Genomic DNA, 24262 nt, shown 5'->3' on the forward strand with positions numbered 1-24262 from the left:
CATTTTATCTCATTTTTGATACACATATATATAACTAAAAATATGAGAATTTCATAAGTAAGGATATTAGTCTATCATTTTTTTATCAACCACCTAATTCAAAGGCTCCACCAGGAAAGAACAAGTAAGAAAACCTAACATTGTTGCCACTTCAAAAATAAGTCTAGATACATTTTACATAGGATTTCAATCCCGAGGAGAAATCTCCCAACATAACTAGAATCTATTAACCATTTTGAATTTCCTTCTTGGCCCTTAATAAGGGATCTATTACAAATTCTACAATACATCATGTTGATCATGGAGAGAACAAAAATAGACTAGAAGATGAACAACATAACCTGAAGACAAAAATTAGACATTCACTCCCATCCTAGGTTTTCAAAATAGGTTCAACATTGAACAAGACTAGGGAGTTCAGGTGAATTTTTCCAACAGGAGACGTCAAACACAACACTAAAACAGGTGCCCTTTTAAGGCTGTAAACTCAAGAACTTTTGTTCTTCCATTATTACATTCCAAAACTCATACATGGTTTGTACTGACAAGTAGGGGCCTATAACACCCTATCCTCTCTCCCTCTTCTTATCTTAATAAGACACTCTATATTGTTGAAGTCCAACTAAAGACCTTCTCCCATACATGGCCATGTCTACCCTATCTAAGGGTGACTAATACCAATACAATCCATGCAATCCCTTCAAAAATCAAAGAAAAATTCAAAGAGAATCCATTCAAAAAAACCTACTTTAATCCCTCCCAAAACATACTCAACACACACACACACACACACACACACACACACAAATGTACATATGCAATAGAATTGAAACATGAACTACAACATGAACAAAGTAAGGTGAAGTATTCCTACTTTCAAAATTGGGTTATGGCAAATGAACAAGTTTGAGATGAGCATTCCCTTCCTTCTCCTTCTCCTTCACTCCTAATTTTCACTCTAAAACTAGAGGTTGGGTGAACACTCCAAACCTTCTCAAAATTTCCTTCAAATAAGATCATAAACTCAACCACCTCTAAAAAGCAATAACTCCCCGACTTGCCTAAAGTTCTAGAGGCTTCTAACTCAACTATACCTAAGGCTAACCTCAAGGTGGAGTTAAATCTATCCCATCCATGATGAAATCAATCAATTTTTGTAATAAAGAAAAAAAAAGGGGGCTTTTGAGTCACCATAAAAGTCAACAAAAGGGACTAGGGGGTGGAAAATACCCCCAACCCATACTAATACCCCTTAGGTACTTAGATTTCATGATTTTAGGCTTGCAGGATTAATTAGGGACCTTTCAAAAGCTAGGAAATTTTAGGACTTTCTAACAACCTTCAAAAATGTTGATTACTCACTAATCTTGCTTAGGGGTAATTAACCTCAATTACTAAATGATTAGCAAAAAGATAACTAACCTAGTCTGGCTTAGATCTTAGGGTTACTTAGTTAATCCTAACTATCATGCTAAAATGCATATACAATTCACGAGTGTCAAGTGACACTATAAACACACTATTATGAAACATTAACATTTGAAGATTACCAAATGATACATTCATTCAAACCATGACACAAATTAAATACAAACAATGAGGTTTGCATTTTTCATTATATTTAACCCTAGTTTCCACAAACGATACATAGGGTTTAGTTTTGTTTCTCTATTAGATTTCTTGGATAAAATATCCTGCACACTCATTGCACACATTAGTAGCTCAAGAAAATCACATACATATATGTATATAATGTATTAGGTAAATCTCATAAATTAAAACATCCATTTTTCAAATAATTAGTTGTTTATCTCTTTCTACTCATATTCTCAATGATTAAAATTGCATAATCAAAAAGTTAATTTTTCATTTACTTTCTACACTACTTCATTAGTATATATATGTTCATAAACTTTAAATAATGAAATCAAATATCTGAAAGTAAAACATCACACAAAATGAAATAATATAATATGTTCAGTGTATCTGATAATGTCTCGACATATCAAGTCATGAGTATCAAAATAATAATGCATCAACTATGCTATGATTGGTCAAGGCAAGGCCTCACATCCTCCTCCACAAGACATGAACTTCCTCCTAGGATGCATGAAAATGATATGGGTACTAAGATCACATCCATGTTGCATCCTCCCATGAAGCCATTACCTCATCGTAACAATCCCACTAGACCCTAACCTGGTTGAGTTCTCAACCTCAAAGAGCTAGGTTCCATTGGGAAATAATATTGACAAGTTCTAGCACTAGCTACTCGTCTGAATCCACCTACAAAGCATTCTAATCTATAATATGAGACTCGTCATAAATGTATTCTCTAAATACTAAAATGTGAAACAGATCGTGGATGCATGACAGGCTAGGTGGCAAAGATAAATGATATGCAATTGGTCCTATCCTCTCTAGGATTTGGAATGGTCCAACAAATTGGGGTGCCAACTTAGAGCCCTTTCTGAATTGAATCAGACTCTTGTGTGGTTGCACCCTCAAGAAAACTCTATCACTAACCTAATACTCTTAATCTATCCTCTTTGCATTAGCATACTTCTTCTTCATATCATGTGCCTCTCTTAGGTACCGTCTAATTAGGGTCACCTATTATTCAATCTCTTTTACCAACTGGGGACCAATAGAGACTTGATCCTCAATCCTATCCCAACTCAAGGGCATTCTACACAATCTTCCATACAAGGCCTCTTAAGGTGGCATACCTATGGAAGAATGGTGCCCATTGTTATAGGAAAAATTGACAAGATGTAGGTATTCCTCCCATTTGACCTAATGGTCCATCATGTACATATGTAACATGTCCTCCAAAACCTAATTCACTAGCTCGATCTGACCATCGGTCTAAGGATGGTACATTGTACTAAAATTGAGCCTAATGCCCAATGCTTCCTGTAACTCTCTCCAAAAAGATGAAGTGAATAGTGAGTCTCTATCTGAGATGATCTTATGGGGAATGCCATGAAGTGTGACAATGTCCCACAAAAACACGTAGGCTATGTCTCATGCTGTGTATGTAGTACACACAAGTGAGAAATGGGAAACCTTGGTGAATGTGTCAACTGTCACCAAAATGGCATCATGGTGGCAAGATGACATGGGGAGACCAACAATAAAATCCATAGATGTAGCATCTTAGTTCCACTCTACAATTCCATGAGGCAAAAGAAGCCCACCAGGATGACGATGCTTTGCCTTCACCCTCTGACACTCGATCCATGTTGCAACTATATTAGCAATCTACACTCTCATGCCTAGCCAGTGATATAATTGGCTCAGATCTACATGTAACTTCTTAACATTGGTGTGTGCTATATAAGGTGCCCTATGAGCCTTAGGTACAATGAGCTTGCACAAACCCCCAATAGAAGGTACATACATACATCTTCTATGATGCAAAAGTCCATCAAATTCTAAGAAATACTTTGAATACTTCCCTTCAAAGGGTCTTTGAGAATGCACCATCTAACTAACTTTTGCATAAAGCTCATCCGTTGGAAAGTGTTGTAGGATCCTCTCTCTCAAGTTAGTGCAAGTAGTCACAGATGAAATCTCATGGTGCCTTCTACTTAAGGATTCTACAACCACATTCTCCTTTCCCTTGATGTACTGAACATCAAAATCATACTCATAAAGGAACTTCATCCACCTTCTTTTCCTAGCATTAAGGTTTGGCTGCATAAATATGTACTGCAAGCTCTGGTGGTTGGAATGAAGCTCAAATCTATGATCTAGAAGGAAGTGTCACCACCTCACTAATGCATGAACCATAGCCACAAGCTCTAGGTTGTGCATAGGGTAATTGAGTTCATAAGTCTTCAACTTTCTAGACTCAAAGGAAATAGGTCATCCATCATGCATAAGGACTACCCCTATACCATCTAAAGATGCATCTATGCATACAAAAAAATTTGAAAGATCTAGCACTGCTAGGATCAATGCATTTGTGAGGGCTCTCTTGAGCTCTTGAAAAGTTCTATCACACGTCTCTGTCTACTTTTACTTCTTCCCTTTCTTCTAAAAAGATGTGATTGGGTGTGCCAATCTAGAGAATCCCACAATGAAGTGTCGGTAATATCCTACTAGTCTCATAAAGCTCCTCACTTTAGTGATACTGGTGGGTGCTGGTCAATCCATGATGGCCCTAATCTTTGATGGGTCTACTAAGACACCATCACCTAATATGACATGACCCAAATAATGTATCTCAGTCTATAGAACACACACTTCAACAAGCTACCAAACAAATGGTTCTCTCTCAACTTTTGCAATACTTGTCTTAGGTGATCCTCATGCTCCTTCTCATCATAAGAACATATTAGAATGTCATCAAGTAATATGACCAAAATCTTATCTAGAAAGGTACAAAATACTCCATTCATGAGGCTCATGAATATAGCTGTAGCATTTGTGAGGCCGAATGGTACCACGATGAACTCATAGTGACCATACTTGGGCACCCTATAACTGATCAAAGAGATCATTGATTCTAGGAAGAGGATATTGGTTCTTGATTGTTACTTTTTTCAACTACCAATAATCAATACACAACCTTAGTGATCCATCTTTCTTCTTTACAAAGATCACCAATGCACCCCAAGGTGACACACTAGGTCGAATATGCCCCTTCTCTAAGAGTTCCTCCAACTAAGTCTTTAGTTCACTAAGCTCATGAGTAGTCATCTTGTATATCACTCTCGATACTAGTTTGACTCCTGGCACAAAATCAATATGAAAATCCATTGCTCTAGGTGGAAGCATACTAGGGAGCTCTAAAGGAAACACATCTGTAAAATCTTGCAGGATTGGAAAATCATCAAGGGATGGCTCTCCTTCTGAATCTTCCTCTCTATCACTAATAGTGATAACAAACAACTAACATCACTTTCTCATGCACCACCTAAGCTTCATAGCATAAATCATATGAATGGATACTAGTCTCTTTACCCCAAAGATAACCCTAGAGATCCCATCTTCATCCACACATTCCACCCTCTTCTTTCAACAATCCATCTGGGCACTATGGGCATAAAGCCAATCCATGCCAAGAACAACATTATAATAACCTAGAAGGGTAATGCATAGATCAGACATCGTGGTCATGTCTCCAATCTGCATTTAGCAATTATGCACCATGGAACTAATTGACACTCTAGCTCCTAAGGCTAACTCTACTTCTCAATTGACATCTTGTCGAACTGCCACTAGCCCACAATGCTCCACTATATATGGAGATATAAAAGAGTCAATAGCTCCAAAATCAGATAAAATAGCAACCATACTAACCTATATTATACTTGTAGCCTCGATAACTATGGCTTGATGCTCAGCCTAGTAGTTGTCAACCACTACAAAAACTCTATGGGACTTGCCCATATCACCAATTGACAGCTCTAAAAGAGCCCCTCTCTAACCACTGAATGACTATCCCTATGGACACTCTCTAGCTATATGACCCATGCCACCACAAGTATAGCATGGTCCTTGTGTATAAGATAATAGACCCTATGATCTAGACTTGTGTAGGCCTCCTGATCTACTAGATCCACTATATCTACCCCTGCAAGACTGTTTAATCTTCACTGACTATGATTGTAGGGCCTATACCTTCTAATATTTTTTGGGACCTTGTGAATACCACTACTTGGGCTTGGAGCCTTGATAACCTTGTGAGGGTTTTTGCTGCTACTGTTGTGGTTTCTACTGCTAAGATTATTGGCCCTTAGAGGACCTTGCTATATAGTTCTAATTCCCTTTCCAAGTGATTTTTTGCTGGGTAGAGTTTTAGCTCTAAGACTAATCCTATGATTCCTATATACCATGAGTATCCTCAACAACTAATCCTATATCAACTACCTATCTAAAGGTGGTAGGGAAGGCCAAATGGACTAGACCCTAGAGTGAGAAATTTAGGACCATGATGAAGTGATGTACTCATAGTTTCTCATCCTTCATTTATTCAACATAAGGAAGGAGATCAAGAAACTTGTTGTCATCCTGAGCTACTATGAGACCCCTCTAATAAAGAGAATAAAATTCCTCAATCTACTTCTATCTGAAGTGCTCAGACAAGTACCTCTCTCAGAATCTCTTCAAGAATCACTCCCATGTGAGGGTACCCATCCTCACTCCTCCTATAGTCTCCTCCTGATGCCACCAATTGGAGGCATCTCCCCTTAGCTAATGGACTATAAGATGCTCCAAATTAGTCCCATAAGGATGTAATCCAAAGCACTATTGTAGCCTTTGTAACCAAGCCTCTGCTATTGTTCCCTTAGTGGAACCAATATAGAATGGTGGTTGGAGTTGTATGAACTCCCTGATATCATCTCCTACATGTCTAGGAGGTATATCAAGTGGTGGTCCTTTCTGATGTATTGACTTCCCCTCATGCTCACCCTATCCCTCTACCTACCTTAGTGGGGGACTCCTACTCCTCTCTCTACCTCCGGCCCCACCTCCTCCAAGTCTCTCTTCCTCCACTTCAAGAATCTACTACCTTTGCTATACTACAGGTAGTATCCTCTATTGGACTACACCAATCAATGTTTGAAGGGCATCCAAAATATCTTGAGTTGGGTTTAGTGGTGGTGGTGGTGGAGGTGGTGGTCCATCCTCCTATTCTACTCTACCACCTCTTGCCTTATGACCTCTACTTCATCAATTGCTTCATGTAACAAGAGGCATCCTACACAATTTAGAGTTTAGTTTATGTTTTAGAAGCATACTAGTTTTAGGTTCCTAGTGTTGAAACATGGGCTCTGATACCAAAATGTCTTGCCCAAAATACTAGGGCAAAAACACGCGTAGATTTTTATTTTTTTTAAAGTTAATGCCACTAAGATTAATATGTTTGTTTCTTAAATCAAGTTCTTAAATCAATACCTTGACATTTCCTTTTAGGTTTAAAAATCAATGTGTAGGTTTAGATCAATAATTGAACTTTTATCATTTAATTGATTAATTAATTTCAACAATCCAAATTAAATTAATTAAAAGATCTAGCTCATTATTACTTTTAATTGCCCTTAAAATATTACACCATAGAACAATAGTACCTAAGCTTACTAGTAAACATAATTTACGATTAATTTAAAACCTATTAAGATTAATCAATAAAATATCTTTTAAACAAAAAAATCAATTACCAATATAATTCTTTGATTCGAATGGCCATTTAAGTAATATAAATCTAATTATTCAGAATGTTGAATAAAATGAACTTGCTAATGAAAATAACATCTATCATATAATTAAACAAACTTTATTAAATCTTTATTCTAATAACAATTTTGTTTAAATTTATGATATGTTCTAAAATAATAATAATATTAATATAACTAAAATTAAATAAACTAAAATGTAAACTAAATCATACTAAAATAATTTATGTTTACAAACATAATAATTAACTTTCTTAACAAATAAAACTAAATTAACATTAACTAAAATTTTTACTAACATTAATTAAGAATTTAAAATTTATTGATATAAAAAAAAATATTACTAACTACACTTTACTAATGTAATCATAATAATAATATTCAAAAAACATTAAATTACTAAAAAGATAAATCTTAATTAAATTTAAAACTTTAACTAATTTAATAAAAGAACTAACTATAAATAAAACATCCTATAACTAACATTTAACTTTAAAAATAAATCCTAAAAAACTAATACTAACCTTTAACATTACTAACTATTAAAACTAACATTAACACCACTAACCAACCTCCCTACCCACCCTAGCCACTTGGCGCTCTAACCTACCATCTCCCTATGGTCATGCATTTCCCAAAGGGCTTCATGTTGGTGAAGACTTCATGTGGTCCCAAGTCAACATTTATGTGGGCTGGGCAAAACAAAATGTAGGCATGGGGAAAGTTAAGTTTTTTTTCTTAACAAAAAAATTCTACCAAGGCACATTTATTAAAAGATCTAAACCTATTTCAGATATGCCCTCTTAATTCCCTTTGCAAGGTAACTGACATGCTACATGGTTTCCAAAGGCATACACCCACTTTGCTAGGGAAAATTTACATGGGTGAAAAGGTAAGAAAATAACAATTGACCACTTTTAACAAACCTGCCCACTCTTAAATTATTCTTACATTGAACTGACATGACTAATTTTGGGGGCACATAGGGTACTTAAATGTAGAGTTTGGTTATTATTTTTTTCCAATGCCAGACAAGGGGAAAGGATAGAAGTAGGGAGTTATGATATAAAGTAAAGTAGCTAGGATATTAGGATAGTGGTTATGCATTTTCCTTTCTTTTTTTCTATTTCTTTTAAATTTAATTTTTATGATTTAATACATTTAAACAATGATTTTTAAAAGGAATATTCTCTATTGCCTTCAAAGGATTAAAACTTTTCCCTCATACAAAATCCAAAGAGTTTTTATTCCTAGGATGCATTTTTTTTCTAAGTGTGGAAATTTTCTAACTTATATAATTTTCCAAGAGGAATATTTTTTTTTCTCCTATATTTTTTTTCTAAGTTTATTTTAGGATTAAATGTAAAACATGAATATTTGAGTTGAACATTTTAACTTCCTAATAGTCATGAAAATAGCTAAATGAGATATAGTTCAACCAATGAATCTTCTTTATCATATTTTGAGTTTAAAATGGAAAATTAGATATCATCATCTTTTACCTATTAAACTTAATCAAATAAGTAAAATTTTGAAAAAATAAGATTACCATAGGAAGAGTAAACATCATTTTATCTCATTTCTGATACACATACATATAACTGAAAATATGAGAATCTCATAAGTAAGGATATTACTCAATCAATTTTTTATTGAGCACCTGATTCAAAGGCTCCATCGGGAAAGCACCAATAAGAAAACTCAACATCATTACCACTTAAACAATAAGTTTAAATATATTTTACATAGGATTTCAATCCTAAGGAGAAATCTCCCAACATAATTGAAATCCATTAGCTATTTTAAATTTCCTTCTTGGCCCTTAATAAGGGATCCATTACAAATTCTGCAATACATCACAGTAATCATGGAGAGAACAAAAATTGATCGAAAGACAATCAATCATAACATGAAGACCAAAATTAGACATTGAATCCCATCCTGAATTTGCACAATAGGTTTAAAATTAAACTAGACTAGGGAGAAGGTGGATTTTTCCAATAGGAGATGTCAGACACAACACCAAAATAGGTGCCCTTTTGGGGATATAAACTCAAGAACTTCTATTTTTTCATTATTACATTACAAAACTTATACATGGTTTGTGTTGATGAGTAGGGGCCCATAACACCCTACCCTATCTCCCTCTTCTCATCCTAAGAAGATACTGTACACTATTAGAGTCCAACTAAAGACCTTCCCCTATACATGGCCACTTTTTCCCTATCTGAGAGTGAGTAATGCTAATAGAATCCATACAACCCCTTCAAAAATCAAAGAAAAATTCAAAGAAAAACCATTCAAAAAAAACCTACTTCAATCCCTCCCAAAACATACTCAACAAACACATGAACATACATATGCAACAAAACTAAAACATGAAGCACAACATGACCAAAATGAGGTGAATTATTCCTACCTTCAAAATCAAGTTATGGAAAATGAACAAGTTTGAGATGAGCATTCCCTTCCTTCTCCTTCTCCTTCTCCTTCAATCCTAATTTTCACTCTGAAACTAGAGGTTGGGTGAACACTACAAACTTTCTCAAAATTTCTTCTAAATAAGATCATAAACTCAACCGCCTCTAAAAAGGAATAACTCTCCCAATTATCTAAATTTCTAGAGGCTTCTAACTCAACTAGACCTAAGGCTAACCTCAAGGTGGAGTTAAAGCTATCCCACCCATGATGAAATTAATCAATTTTCGCAATAAAGTAAAAATTAGGTTTTTGAGTGACCATAATTTTCAACAAAAGGGGATAGGGGGGTGGAAAATGCCCCCAACCCATACCCACACCCCTTGGGTCCTTAGATTTAATGATTTTAGGCTTTTAGGATTAATTAGGGACCTTTCAAAAGCTATTCATTTTTAGGACTTTCTAACAACCTTCAAAAATGTAGATTAATCACTAATCTTAATTAAGGGTAATTAACCTTGATTACTAATTGATTAGCAAAAATATTACTAACCTAGTCTAACTTAGATCTTAAGGTTACTTGGTTAATCCTAACTATCATGCTGGAATGCATATACAATTCATGAGTGTCAAGTGACACTATAAAAACACTATTGCGAAACACTAACTTTTAAAGATTACCAAATGATACATTCATTCAAACTATGATACAAATTAAATACAAATAATAGAGTTTGCATTTTTCATCAGATTTAACCCTGGTTTCCAAAAATGGTACATAGGGTTTAGTTTCATTTCTCCACTAGATTTCTTTGTTAAAATATCTTGCACACTCATTGCACACATCAGTAGCTCAAGAAAGTCACATGCATATATGTATATAGCATATCAGGGAAATATCATAAATTAAAACATCCATTTTTTAAATAATCAATTGTTTATCTTGTTCTACTCATATTCTCAATCATTAAAATTGCATAATCAAAATGTTAATTGTAAATTCACTTTCTACACTACTTCATCAGTATATATATGTTCATAAAATTTCAATAAAAAAATCAAATATTTGAAAGTAAAACATCACACGACATGAAATAATATAATATGTTCACTATATCTGATAATGTCTCAACATATTAAGTCATGAGTATCAAAATAATAATGTATCAATTGTGTTATGATAGGTCAGGGTGAGACCTCACATCCACCATGAAAGCCAAATAAACAAAGAAAGTGGCACAAAGTAAAAAGTCACTCTTTTATTTGTATCTCCCATGTCCTTCTTTCTTCTCCATATGATGTATAGCTCCAATTCCCTATAATGCACATAATTGGAAAGCAAAAGCCTATGATATGATAATGCTATGAGAATACTAGAAGAGTTCTTTGAAGCTTGATGATTATGGACTTAGGATTTTAGACTGGAAATGAGAGGAAGAATGCTCAATTTATAGTCATCACACAAAAGGAGAGTATTGGACTTCTTACCTTGGATATGTAACTTGGAAAGAGATTCCTTAAGGAATCCATGACACATATGACACAAGATCCCAAATGCAAGATCGTATGACACATGGAATTTAGCATTCCTATAAATGGAAGGGGGTCTATGATGCATCATGTGACACCTCAAAGCCACTTAAAGAAAAGAATCTATGACAATGATGGAAAAATATAGATATGTGTAAGGAATAAGAATATATGAATTATGACAAGTCTTACACAAGTGTAAGGATAAAATCCATGAAATAAGATGCCCATGTGTCATGATGATGTCAAGATTATGTGGAATACTTGAATTAAAAATCCATATATCCACACAAATTGAAATTAGGAATCTAGAAATTAGATGTAGAAAATACGAGTTACAAAATTGAGAATTTCTATAGTTTGTGAACACGAATAAATTAATTAATGTATATTGATTAACTAAAAATGTTAATTAGGAAGAATAATTAGCAATGTAAGATGAAAATGATTGGGATGACATAAGATTAAATTATGGGTTATTTAAATCCTATAGAGAAAATTAGTAGGTGATCAACCAATTTGACTAGATAAGTGCAACAATATCCTTTATGAAATGTGACGATTGTGTAAATTGACTGGGATGATGATGGGTAGACCAAAGCCATGGTCAAATTTATTGATTGATTAAAATTGATAACATGCAAAGAACATGTGATATGAATTAAGGACATGTAACATTTAACTGATATTGTAAATGCTATGAGATCAAGATTGATTATAAGGCTGATTATAATAACATTGATGAATGTTGTCAGTGTTATTAAATTAATTTGATGATATCATGATTTGACATTGAGGGACTTGAAAATGTCAAAGATTGGATGATGTAGATGATAGTTTGACCTAGAATTGAGAGCCATGATAGTAATAAGATCAGATTTGATAAGTTTGATAGATTAATAGCTTTCTGAGGCACTAAGAGCCATAACAATGCCTAGGGTTGGATAGATGATGATCAGTTTAAAGTATGTGACATGTTTTGGGTTGATTATGGTTGATTTTGGGTGATTTGGGTAGACTTGATATAATTTTGATGATGTTGAAGTGATTTTGGGTTGATTGGATATAATTTAGAAATGATCTGCAATTGATCTACAATGGAATGATTTGCATATTTTATGCTTTGTTATACTTTTTATGCATCTAGGAGTCAGTGAGGGGTCAAATAAGGTCCCAAGGCTAGTTTAGGGCATCAAAATGCCCTAGTTGTGCCCAAAATGCATCTAGCTACACAATGTGGACACTTGGCATGACTGAGTGTGCAATGAGTGCACTTGAAATGACCAATACACCATGGGCATAGTTGGGGGGGCCAACTATACCCTAGGATACTCTGAGGCTCTAAATAGGGTCTAGATGAGCCTAGATCAACTAGAAAATTGGTGTACACAAGAAAAACCCTAGGAAGATGTTAGAATAGAGGTATGAATCAATCAAATATGGATAAAGTGGTCAAAATTGGTCAAACCTAGGGAAGATATAGGTCAAACCCAATTGGATGCTAATAGAGAGCAATAAAAAGGGTTGGAAAGGAGGCAAATAGACTCAAGATAACCCAAAACTTGGGCCACATACTCAAAACCCTAGGAGGAGTTCAAAACATAGGTCAACTTAGGCCAACATGGTTGGAAAAAGTCAATCCTAGTCAAACCTAGCTCAGATGGAAGAAAACGTTGCCAAATGGATAGGTAGGGGGTCAAAATGATGCAAATGAGCTCAAAATGACCCAAAACTTATCCTAGAAAGAGTTCAAAACTTGGGTACAAAGCCACAGAAGGTTGACATAAGCTACATGGTTATGGTAGAGGATCTATCCCTATTGTGAATGAATAGAAATAGGTCTTAGAGCTTGATGTTATGTCATTAGATGACTCCTAGGGAGTGAGAGATCTTGGTAGGACTTGGCTTGTGTCATATAATAATCATGCTTGAATTGTGAGGGAATAGATCACTCCTGACAACACTGATAAAGAGATGGCATTCATAGACTACTTTCTTCGATCTTCCCATGGGGGAGGTGACTATGACCTTAGAGGATGTGTGGCACATCCTTATGATTTTGAATCATGGGGGCTTAGTTGTGTAGCACCCAATGAGTGGGAAAGGTATGTTGCATTGGTTTTTCAAATGTGGAGATGTGGAGTTGGGTATCTAAGATTATGAGATTAGATAGGAGACACCAGTAACATGCAATGAGTGACTAAGAGCTATGATCTAATGGGTTGTTGGTGGACTACTAATACTTGATAGGCATGGGCATAGATTTCCTATTGGATGGGGCAGAGTGCTTGAGAGGATGGTCATGGATGGGAGCATGTTTTCCTAGGGACCGTACATGTTGGGGATGTTGTATTATTATCTACATTAGGTGGTGTATTGAGGTGGACTAACATTCAGTACTAGACATACATTACTATATATCTAGGCATATGAGCACATTGTAGTTCTCAAACCACTTGTAGAGAGAGAGAGATAGTGGAGGATATGCCTTATTCATATAGCTATAGAGGCATATTGGCAGGAGGACCATTGGGGTATACTTGGTTTTTTAGGCATCAGTTGAATACCATGACATAGTTTATTTGGAGACCATACAAAGATTGCCTAGGGTGGGACAATGATGAGATCCATGTACCATACTATAGACAAGAGTTATATCTAATAGGGTGCACATTGATTGGTCATCTAGTGATAGAGATGTACCTACCAAAGTGGGCATGCAAATAGTTTGGGGAGATACAAGAGGTGATGACAGGTTTGTCAATGTTTGCATGATCTAGAGAAGAGATTTTAGAGTGGGGAGCACCTATAAGGACACAAGTGGCTTATGCATAGTTGGAGGAGCCACAGTTGAGAGTATGGAGAGGAGTGACAAATCTGGTGCACTAGGCATGACAATGACATATGATAGGTAGTTTGTGCAACTTCATCCAAGACAATTGATAGATCCAGTAGTGTTGATACCATGAGAAAGATCATAGGAAGAGTAGGGTGAGGAGGGGGATGTAAAGGAGGATGAGGGAGATGATGAGGGAGTAGATGAGGATGATGATAAGGAGGGAGGATGTGAGGATGGTGATAGGGAGAAGGGGAGGATGGAGAGGATGTTGAGGTAGGGGATGATGATGAGGATGTTGATGTGGTGTATGATGATGAGGACGATAAGGGAGAGGATGAGGGAGATGATGAGAAGGATGGTGGGGATAGTGGGGGTGGAGGTGGTGATGTGGATGGTGTTGGGGGAGAGGACGGGGATGATTATAAGGAGGGTGGGGATGATGAAAATGAGGGAGGTGATGATGATGGCATAGGTGTGGATGTGGTAGTAATGGACGTCAAGGGGGATCTAGTGCATCACACCAAGTAGATGCTAGTACCAATATAGGTAGGGTCTAGCCAGTTAGAGCTTATGGAGGTGATCAAAGTGCTCCAAAATTAGTTAGACCAGGTTGTAGTGGAGAGGGCTGTAGTGATAGTAGAGAGAGATATAGTGATAGAAGAGAGGGATGAGACTATGGCATAGAGGGATGCAATAGTGCATAGGGTAGAGAGAGTAGTGTAGGAGTCATGAGAGCTCATTAGTAGCATTAGAGATTCAAACTTCTAAGAGATGGCTATGATGATGACCAAGGCACATGTGGAGACACAATAGTAGAGGGATCATTATGAAATGGTAGTGCCACCAGGGTAGAGGCTAGAGACCTTTAGTGCATTGAGATCTCACCCATAGTGGACACACAGGACATAGAGCAATGTAGGGGTGATGGTGTTGATGAGTCCACCACAGATAGTGAGGGATCATCCTCAAGGATGAACAAAAGTCATGAGGCTAGGGATAGCATAGGTTAATATAGATATGCTCTTGTGCAAAGGGTCCTCCTTTTCTTTTGTTTTTTTCTGTTATAATCTTTTATGGCTTATGCCTATGGGCAATTAGCACTGATGTAAACCATGGCCATGTACTCTGATACTTTTTTCAAACATTTATGAGATGTACTTATGTTATGATGACTATATGAGATGGATTATGCATGTGTTTTATATGCTTTATATGGATACATTTATGATTTTGTATATGGATTTTGATATGATGACATCATGCATTGATTTATCACATGCTATGCTTAGTAAATGACATCTTTGTGTTTGCCACATATTTTTCTCATGAATGAATGCATAATGAAATGCAACATGATATGGAAAGAGTGCAAATGCAATGTAAAATGATAGAAATGCCATGTTTATGCAGATATGTATTGCTTTGGGTTTTTTTTTTGGACTTGTGACATTTATAGGAATGTAGGATGATGGTGAGTTTGGTGTATCAGAGTACAAGGCCATGGTGGTAGATGAAGGAGATGCAAAAGATAGAGATGAGATGATGAAAAACTAGTATGAGGTGAGGAATTTTTCTTTCATAAAGTGCACTATATTTCAATGGAGCTTTATTTTTATATGGTAGATGGAATGCAATGCATCATCGCATAAAGGACCTAAGCACAAATGAAACCTTTTGCATACTCAAGCACAATGCAAATAGAAAATGATCTCATCCTTTTTGAGGCATATATACATGCCCCAAACTTTCAAAGTTACATTTTAATAGATAGAAAAATAAAAGATGACCATGAACTATCTTGGTCAGTCTCATAGATTAGTTTATATCATAGAGTGGCATAGGAACATGGTCAAAGAAAAACAAAGAAAAAATAAATCACTCACTAAATAGTGTGAGCCAACAACTATTTTGTCCATTATTATTTGTTTTTTAGTGTTTTAGGTCTTCAGATGGCATTTGATAGGTTGATCATGTGATAGCTCTGTTTGTTGATTTAGTTGATAGGTTAATGTTGAAAAATTGGATAATTATTGGTTTACATGCTCAGATAAGTGTGATTGTCATTGAAGTGTAGTGCTTTGAGTTTCAATTTGCAAAAGTGCGATTGTTTAAGAAAAATGGGTGATTATCTACAATGATTATTTACAAGGTTTATTACAAAAAAAATTTGGTGGGTTTTGTGATTTTTAGGGTTTTTGAGGATATTTGATGTTTTTGTCTTACTCATTTTTTAGGCCATTTTACAATTTTTATGATCTACTTCAGGATGTTTTATGCTTTTTAGTTTTTTTTTGGTTAAGGATTTTTAGAGGATCATATTTGAATTTTTAAGATTTTTTAAGGATCATAAAGGATTCACAAATGTTAGCTCTAATATAATATGTAATAAGTCTAATGGATAAAAAGTTTTTAGGAATATACCCCTAGTTCAAGTTCAAATTCATGTACTGTTTAGGTAATATGCCCCCAGGCAAGATGCAGACTATTTACAAAGGCCAAAGGTAGAGTATGTATAAATTGGCGATGCTTGGGTAAGATAAGAATGGACATTAATCAATTTGAGGCCATGATCAGGGACTAGGGATGTCTTGCAATATGAAGAATATGATTGGGGAATGGAAAAAGGGGTGAAAATTGGATGGAATCATGATAGATGGAGGAGCAATAACTGATTACAAATGGTGCCTATTTGCCAAGTTTTCACCATGGTACTTGCCCAAAGCACTTGTTTGCTACATTTTCACTGTTGGACAAAATTGATCTCTTGACTCAAATTTTCATGCCAAGATGCATGTTTGCTAGGTTTTCATCAAGGTATTCATTATTTCATGACTTTTTTTTCACTTTTTTCTTTTGTTTCTTCATGACTTTTTACTTCTTCTTTTTTACTTTTTTCAAGACCTTTTGCCATTTTTTGATATTTTTTCAAGACATTTAGAGAGAATCAAGTATAGTACTTGTAGAGATGCATGTTGTTGATGGACATGGGTAGTGATTCAATATTTACAATTACAATTTGATATACCTTGGACATAAATGCTATAGTAACTACATAAGATCCTTTGCACTTTAGTTCAAATTGCCTAGTTCTTCTCTATGCTACCAAGTCTTGTAGTTCATCTTCAGGACTAGCTCACTGATCTCAAAAATGATGACCTCATATTTTCTTATCATATCTTCATTTGAGTTAGTTTTGGTAAGCTTGCATATGTTTCAAGCCAACACAGCCCTGCTCATCAAGCATTTCAAGTCAATAGGGTCTAGATATTATGTAGTTTTCATCATCAAAAACATCCTATAGGGATACTCCCAATGATGGAATTTCAACTTCAATTGGAAGTATGGCCTTAGTATTATAGACAAGAGAGTATGGTTTTGTGCTAGTGGGAGCATGGACACTTTTTTTGTAGGCTCAAAGAGCTAGATTTAGTTTTATGTGCCAGTCTCAACTAGAATCATTGATAGTCTTTTGAAGAATCTTAACAATGGTCTTATTAGATGCTTTTTCTTGGCCATTTCCCTATGGATGATAAATACTAAAATATCCATGGTATATGTTGTATTTCTCACAAATCTTATCCACATCCTTTTTTTGAAATAATCTTTCGTGATCTATAATAATAGCTAAGGGGACTCCATATTGACATATGATGTAGTTCAGAATAAACCTTAAAATTTACTTCCCAGTTGTGAAATTCAGAGGGATGATTTCAACCCGCTAGGTAAAATATTTTGTTGATGTGATAATGAAATTATGGTCATTAGAGGAAGGAGGATAAATAGCTCCAAAAAAATCAAATGCCCACGATGAGAAGGGCCATGGAGATATGATTGGTTGGTGTTCTTCTGTTGGTTCATGGATTAGATTACTATGTATCTAGCACTTATGACATGTTTTGGCAAAACAATATGCATCTTGTTCCATGGAAGGCCAATAATATCCATCTACTACAAGCTTCTTGGCTAGACTCAAACCATTGCAATGTCCTCCATGTCTAACTTTGTGAACCTTGTGTAAGGCATTTTAAACTTCTTGTGAGTCAAGGCATCTAAGAAGGGTTTGGTCAAAGGATCTCTTGTAAAGGGTTTCACCAATGATGACATATCTAGTAGCTTGGCTGATAAAGGCTTGACATTCATTCTTGGATAAGTCAAGGTTAGGATTTTGGCATGTTGGTAATCATAAATGTCTTAATAGTGGGGGGAATTGGGACCAACAAGTTCACACATGAATGTAGATTAAGAGAGTTCAAATAGAATCAAAAGTTGCTTGACAAGGAATTCACGATGCTCCACATTTTAAGGCATATCAATCATAGAAGTGATAGTAGCCATAGCATTAGCTTGCCTACTGTGTATCCTTGGTAGCAAAAAGACATGGTGACAAAATTTGATTTGAGGAAATATACCATTTGTTTGTAAGGTATTAATTTATCAGCTTTGGTGTTATAGTCATCCCTTACTTGATAGATGACTAACTAGGAATCACCAAAAACTTGCAAATGTTGTATGTTTAGCTAGCTTTAGTCCTATAATCATCACCTCATGTTCTTCTATATTGTTTATACAATTGAATGCTATCCAATATGTCTTGGGGATTATGTCTCCTTGGGGAGTGATAAACATGATGCCAGCTCCTAAAGCATTTCTTATAAGTGATCCATCAAAGTAAAGCTTTGATTCATTAGCTATATCCATGTTAAATATGGCTTCATTTGGAGAGTCTATCAACATGGGATGATTATCTATCACGGGTGCTTTTGCTAATTGATTAGCTATCAATTTCCCTTTGATTGCTTTTCTATCCACATATTCTATGTCAAATTCACTAAGGATCATAATACATTTGGATAAGTGCCTTATGAGAACGGCCTTGCTTAGGAGATACTTTAATGGATCAATCTTAGTGACAAGCATTATTTTCTAATGGAGCATGTAATTTCTTATCTTTTGGGTTACAAAGACAATGAGAAGGCATGCTCGTTCAATGAGTGAATAATTTAGTTCATATCCCACAAGTGTTCTACTAATGTAGTAAATGGCTTGCTCTCTTCCTTGTTCATCATTTTGTGCTAATAGAGCTCCTAATGTTGTTTATGTAGCATATATCTATAGAATGAATAGTTTTCCTAGAATAGGAGTCATTAGAACTAGTGCATGTAGAAGATAGTATTAAAGTTGTTGAAAAGATTCATCAAATTGGTTGTTCCATTGAAAGGATATTCCTTTACATAATAGATGTTGAAAGGAGTAGCACTTATCTATTAGTTTTGTAATGAATCTATTGATAGATTGTAATCTCCCTTGTAGACTTCTTAATGTTCTTAGATTTATTAGAAGAGGCATTTCAAGTATTTCTTTTACTTTCTTAGGATCCACTTCAATGTCTCATTGAGAAATAATATATCCTGGCAGATTTTCAAAGATAACTCCAAATACACACATTTTGGGATTCAAACAAAGCTTATAGCCTTCCATTCTGTTGAATATTTTCTCTAGGATGCCCAAATGATCCCTTCTTTTGGGGGATTTGTAAAGTAAGTCATCTAAATAGTCTTCCATGAGGATGCGCATGAAATCATGGAATATGGTAGTCATTTCTCTTTTATATGTTTCCCCATCATTTTTGAGGCCAAATGGCATAAAATTTCAGCAGAATGTTCCCCAAGGGCATGTGAAGGTTGTTTTGTGCCAATCTTTAGGAGCTATTCTTATCTAATTGTAACTAGAAAATCCATCCATTAGTGATAACATCCCATATCTAGTTTTCATGTCTAGATTGGATATCCACTCTACATAATCAAAGGGTCTTATGAAGCCTACATCCAAAATTTTGTTCAATTCATCTTTGACAATGAGAGCAACTTAAGAATGAATCTTTCTCAACTTTTCCTTTATTGGTTTCACTCTTGGTTTTAGTGGTAAGTGATGAAGGACTAGTTTAGAATCCAATCCTGTCATGTCTACATAAGACCATGTAAAGTTGATCTACCTCTCTAAAAAGAATCTAACAAACTCATATCTTTCTTCTGGTGATAATGAGGCTAAAAAATGTATGATCTCAGGGTTGTTTGGTGTTCCCAAATTTATCACTTTTTTCATTTCCACAAGTAATGTTTAACTTTTGTTCAATGGGGGTATGTCCAATCTTCCATCTGCAGGTGCCTCGAAGAGGTTTTCACCCTTGGATACATCCTTTATTTTTATTTTTTCATGGTGTAATGGCACCTTTTAGTTTTCACCAAGAGACCTACTTTTGTCCTTTTTTGTAATTTTTCCAATTGTGTGACTAGAAGATGGAGTTGACCCCCCAAAGTATGCCATGATGTTGAGGTCAATGGAAAATCTTGACTTGTGACCTCCTCATGGTATGTCTTTATAGAGCTCAAAGAATTTTGCAATGGCTTCATCATTTTCAAACTGATCAAATTTTGGTGGTCCTTGTTGGTCCCAATCAATAAGTTTGTGGTAAACTAGGGAAATGCCATCATTGATGTTGAATAAACTTTGGTCAAAGGTAAGGATATTGGTATCGCCATCAAAGGGGTCATAAGTTCCATGTTCAGAGGTGGAAGGGCTTGGGTCCCAAAATATTTCATCTCAAGATTATGAATGAATTAAAGGGCCAGTAGAATTTCTAGTTATGTACTTATCCTATATGGGTAGTTCATCAGGATCAAAGATGTAGTCAAGGCCAAAGGAGGTGTTAGGGTCATCAATGTTGGATGCAATTTCTGTGGTCTCAAGTTGGTTGTGCTTAGATGTCTTTTCATCAGTCAAAGTATTCACATTCTTAGACAAGGATGACTCAGTATCAAGGAGACACAAAATGAATGGCTTAAATATGAGTCCCAGGCTACAAGGTCATCCTAATGCAATAATAGGCTGAATAATGCCTTGTTTTTAAGGTCTTATTCCACTACATCCATCATATCCCTTTTTTTGCATGATGGTGAATCTAGGTCCATATTTGTCTAAGGATATAGGAGTAGGTTCTTATTCTACTTTAGCCTTTTCAATCCATGTAGATGTGTTTTCAAAGACATGTCTTTTGTGCAGCCCACCTCCACTGGTGAAAGTCATGGAAGGTTTCTTCTAAAATGTCAACTTAGGCTTGATCTACATAAGTTGAGATTTACCATATGACTTGGGAGAGAGAGGGAGCTTCCCAATTTGAAAGGCATGTGACATGGAATACTCACTGCAACCTTGGTCTTCAATTTTGAGCTTTCCTTTGAATGCAGGTGTCAGTGTGGAAGGATCAACATATTTGGAGGACTCAAGTGCATTTACTACATGGTTTATAAGGACTTGGTATAGAGTAGTTCCTCTAAGACTAGCATAGAATTGGAATGGGTCTGGATCACTACGTTGTTATAGGAAAATTTTAAGCATTGGTGGTATGTAGAGGGCACTGCTTTCATATAATGGATCCAAGGTTGTCCTAGTATCATTTTATAATTCATTTTGATATCTAGGACCTAGAATAATGTATTCTTAGTAGTTGGACTTACTCTAATGTGTAATATGATGATTCCCTTGGAGAAGCATTTTCCGTCACCATAGGCCTTTATTGTGATTCTACAAGAGGGATCTATATATTCTTTAGAGTAACCCAAACCCTTGACAACTTTAAGGGTACAGATGTTCAGTCCTGCTCCTCAATCTATCAAAAAACATTTGACCTTGGAATTATGGATAAATGCTTCAAGGTGAAGGGGGTCACTGTGCTTGGTTCTATCTTTAGGAATATCCCAAGGGGAAAATGTGATATGTTATGATGTGGATAGGTTCTCAACCATCAATGTTATCTAGGACTACTGACTCTTTAAAGTCTTGATCCATGATCTTCTCATGTTGGGGGGATGTGTACAGTAGGTCCACGATGGATATTTGTGTAGGGGTCTTGTTGAAATATTCAACAAGGATATAACTAGATGAAGTATAATTATTAGGTCTACTAGGGGGTGTAGGTGTAGTAGAGGTAGTAGGTCTAAAAGGAGATCCATGAAGAGTGATCTTGGTATAACATGTAGTGATAGCACAATCAAGGTCTTTAGCATTTAAGTTAGATGTGGATATGTGGGAGTTAGACTCATTGAAGCAATTAATGGTGTAGCCATATCCAGTGCATGTGTAATTCACATTAGCTTGTGAGTTTGAGTTTGAACTAGAGACTTTTTATTTTTCATGATTACCTAAAGGATCTTTTAAAATAGTGTGATTAGATTTGGATGCTAGTAGTGAATGATCTACAATAATTCTTTCATCATCAATGAGGTCTTGGGTTTCATGTTTGAGATGAAAACATGAGGTAGTCTTGTGTCCTCTAGTATAGTGGTAATCATAGAATTTCTTTGACCCACCATTCAGATTTTTTTGGTGGCGCATCCTTGATTGGGGATAATTGTAAGAAGTTATTACTTAGTAATTCTTGAAGTGCAATGTTGAGAGGTATCTCCAAGGGTGTGAATTTTTTATCTTTGGTTCTAGGACATCTCTGAGGCTTGTCTTGCATGAAAGTATCAGTTTTCTATTATTGAGGTGGTTTTTGATTGAGACTTTGTGAATTTTTTGGGTTTGCACCTTTTAGAGTTAGTTGAGGTTGTGATGCATTGATCATTTGTACATCTACAATGCCATAATTTGTTACATTCTTGTTTTTGGAGAGATTTTTCCTTTTCATTAGATGAGTTGGTATTTGTTTTTTCCTTATTCATTTTGAGGATTCCCTTATGGATGAGGGCATCCTTAATACTAGCCCCCTTTTTCATCAATTTGGAAATGTTGCTTGGACTTTTGATCTTGAGTTCATACATTAAGTCAAGGACTAGGTTTTCAATGCACAAATTAACTTGTTGTTATTTAGGAATGTTTAGTGAGCATTGACTAACTAAGTTTATCTAGCATAATAAATATGTGATAATGGGTCTCTCATCTTCTATTTAGTTGAGCACAAATTAGAAAGGATCACCTCATTTTTAATGTTGAAGGCAAAGAGGTGGATGAATTTTTCCACTAATCAAGATTTGATGTTACTAGGAAGTTTGGAGTACCATTTAAGTTTGGTCCCAACTAGAGAATGAGGGAATAGTCACATGAGGCAAGTGGGCTCATCACTGAATTTAGTACAAGAGGCACATAATTACCTAATGTGATCAACAAGTTGCCTTCTCCTCGATTTTTTTTAAATTTGGGTTCCTCAAAATGTTTTAAGAATGGAGGCATATATAGAATTTTATTAAAGGGATTAGGAAATAAGTCCCTTTCTATGTATAGAGCCTATTTATTCTAGACCCCTAATTCCTTGACTTGTTTGAATAGTTGTTTGAATTGTTGTAGTAACTCTTCATTAGGGTCCTGAATGATAGTCTTATCTTTAAGTTTTTTGTGTCTACAAGTAGATCATTTTCTATCTCAAGAACTATTTCATACATGTTGGGGTACTTGTTTTGGTATTTATTATAGTATTGATTACAATTGTTGTACCATGTGTTGTTGTTGCATGACTTGTTGTGGTTTTTGTTGCACCATTTGTTGTGGTTTTTGTTGAGATACCTTTGTTGGTTGCATGTGAGACCATGTATGTAACTATTATTGTAGGGGTATCTATTCAGTTTGTCGTGGTGTATATTTTTTTTGTAACAAGTGTTGTTGATAGGAAATATGTTTCTCAATGCATCTTTGGTATTCCAATTTTTGTTTTTGTTTCTCTTATTGTTTAGAAAAAATGGTTTGTTGTTGTTGGAATTTTTGCTGGTACATTATGTATAAGTCAAGTAAATTTATATTATATTTTTAAGGAAACTCAAGTGAAAAAATAGATAAAGAAAGGAAAAACAAACATAGAGATATGTCAGTGGGGAAAAACCTTTTAGTAAAATAACCTTTCACTTAAACAACCCTACCCCTCCAAAACTTGCACAATGTATTATTTTCAACACTAAAGTTACAACACACTTGTAGTGCAAGTACTTTCAAGACAAGGAAGACTTATCCAATAGCAACTAATAATGTAGTACTCACTCACTCACTTTACCGCTATCTACAGCCCCTCAAAGTGCTGATATAATGTTCTTTCCATTTTTAGGGCATCCTCTAAATATAGCCCTTATGTGTCATTAGAATCTATCATAACCATTTCAGTCATGTTTTCTTTACACAAAATTAAATCTTCTAAAGATAGTTCTTATGCATCATATGAATCCATCATAACCATTTCAATCATGATTTCCTTACACACAATTAAATATTCCAAAGATAGCTCTTACATGTCATAGGAATCCAT

The sequence above is a fragment of the Cupressus sempervirens genome, chromosome 11 (assembly GCF_028749045.1).
Source record: "Cupressus sempervirens isolate cs-2001-9-10 chromosome 11, ASM2874904v1, whole genome shotgun sequence".
Classification (NCBI taxonomy): domain Eukaryota; kingdom Viridiplantae; phylum Streptophyta; class Pinopsida; order Cupressales; family Cupressaceae; genus Cupressus; species Cupressus sempervirens.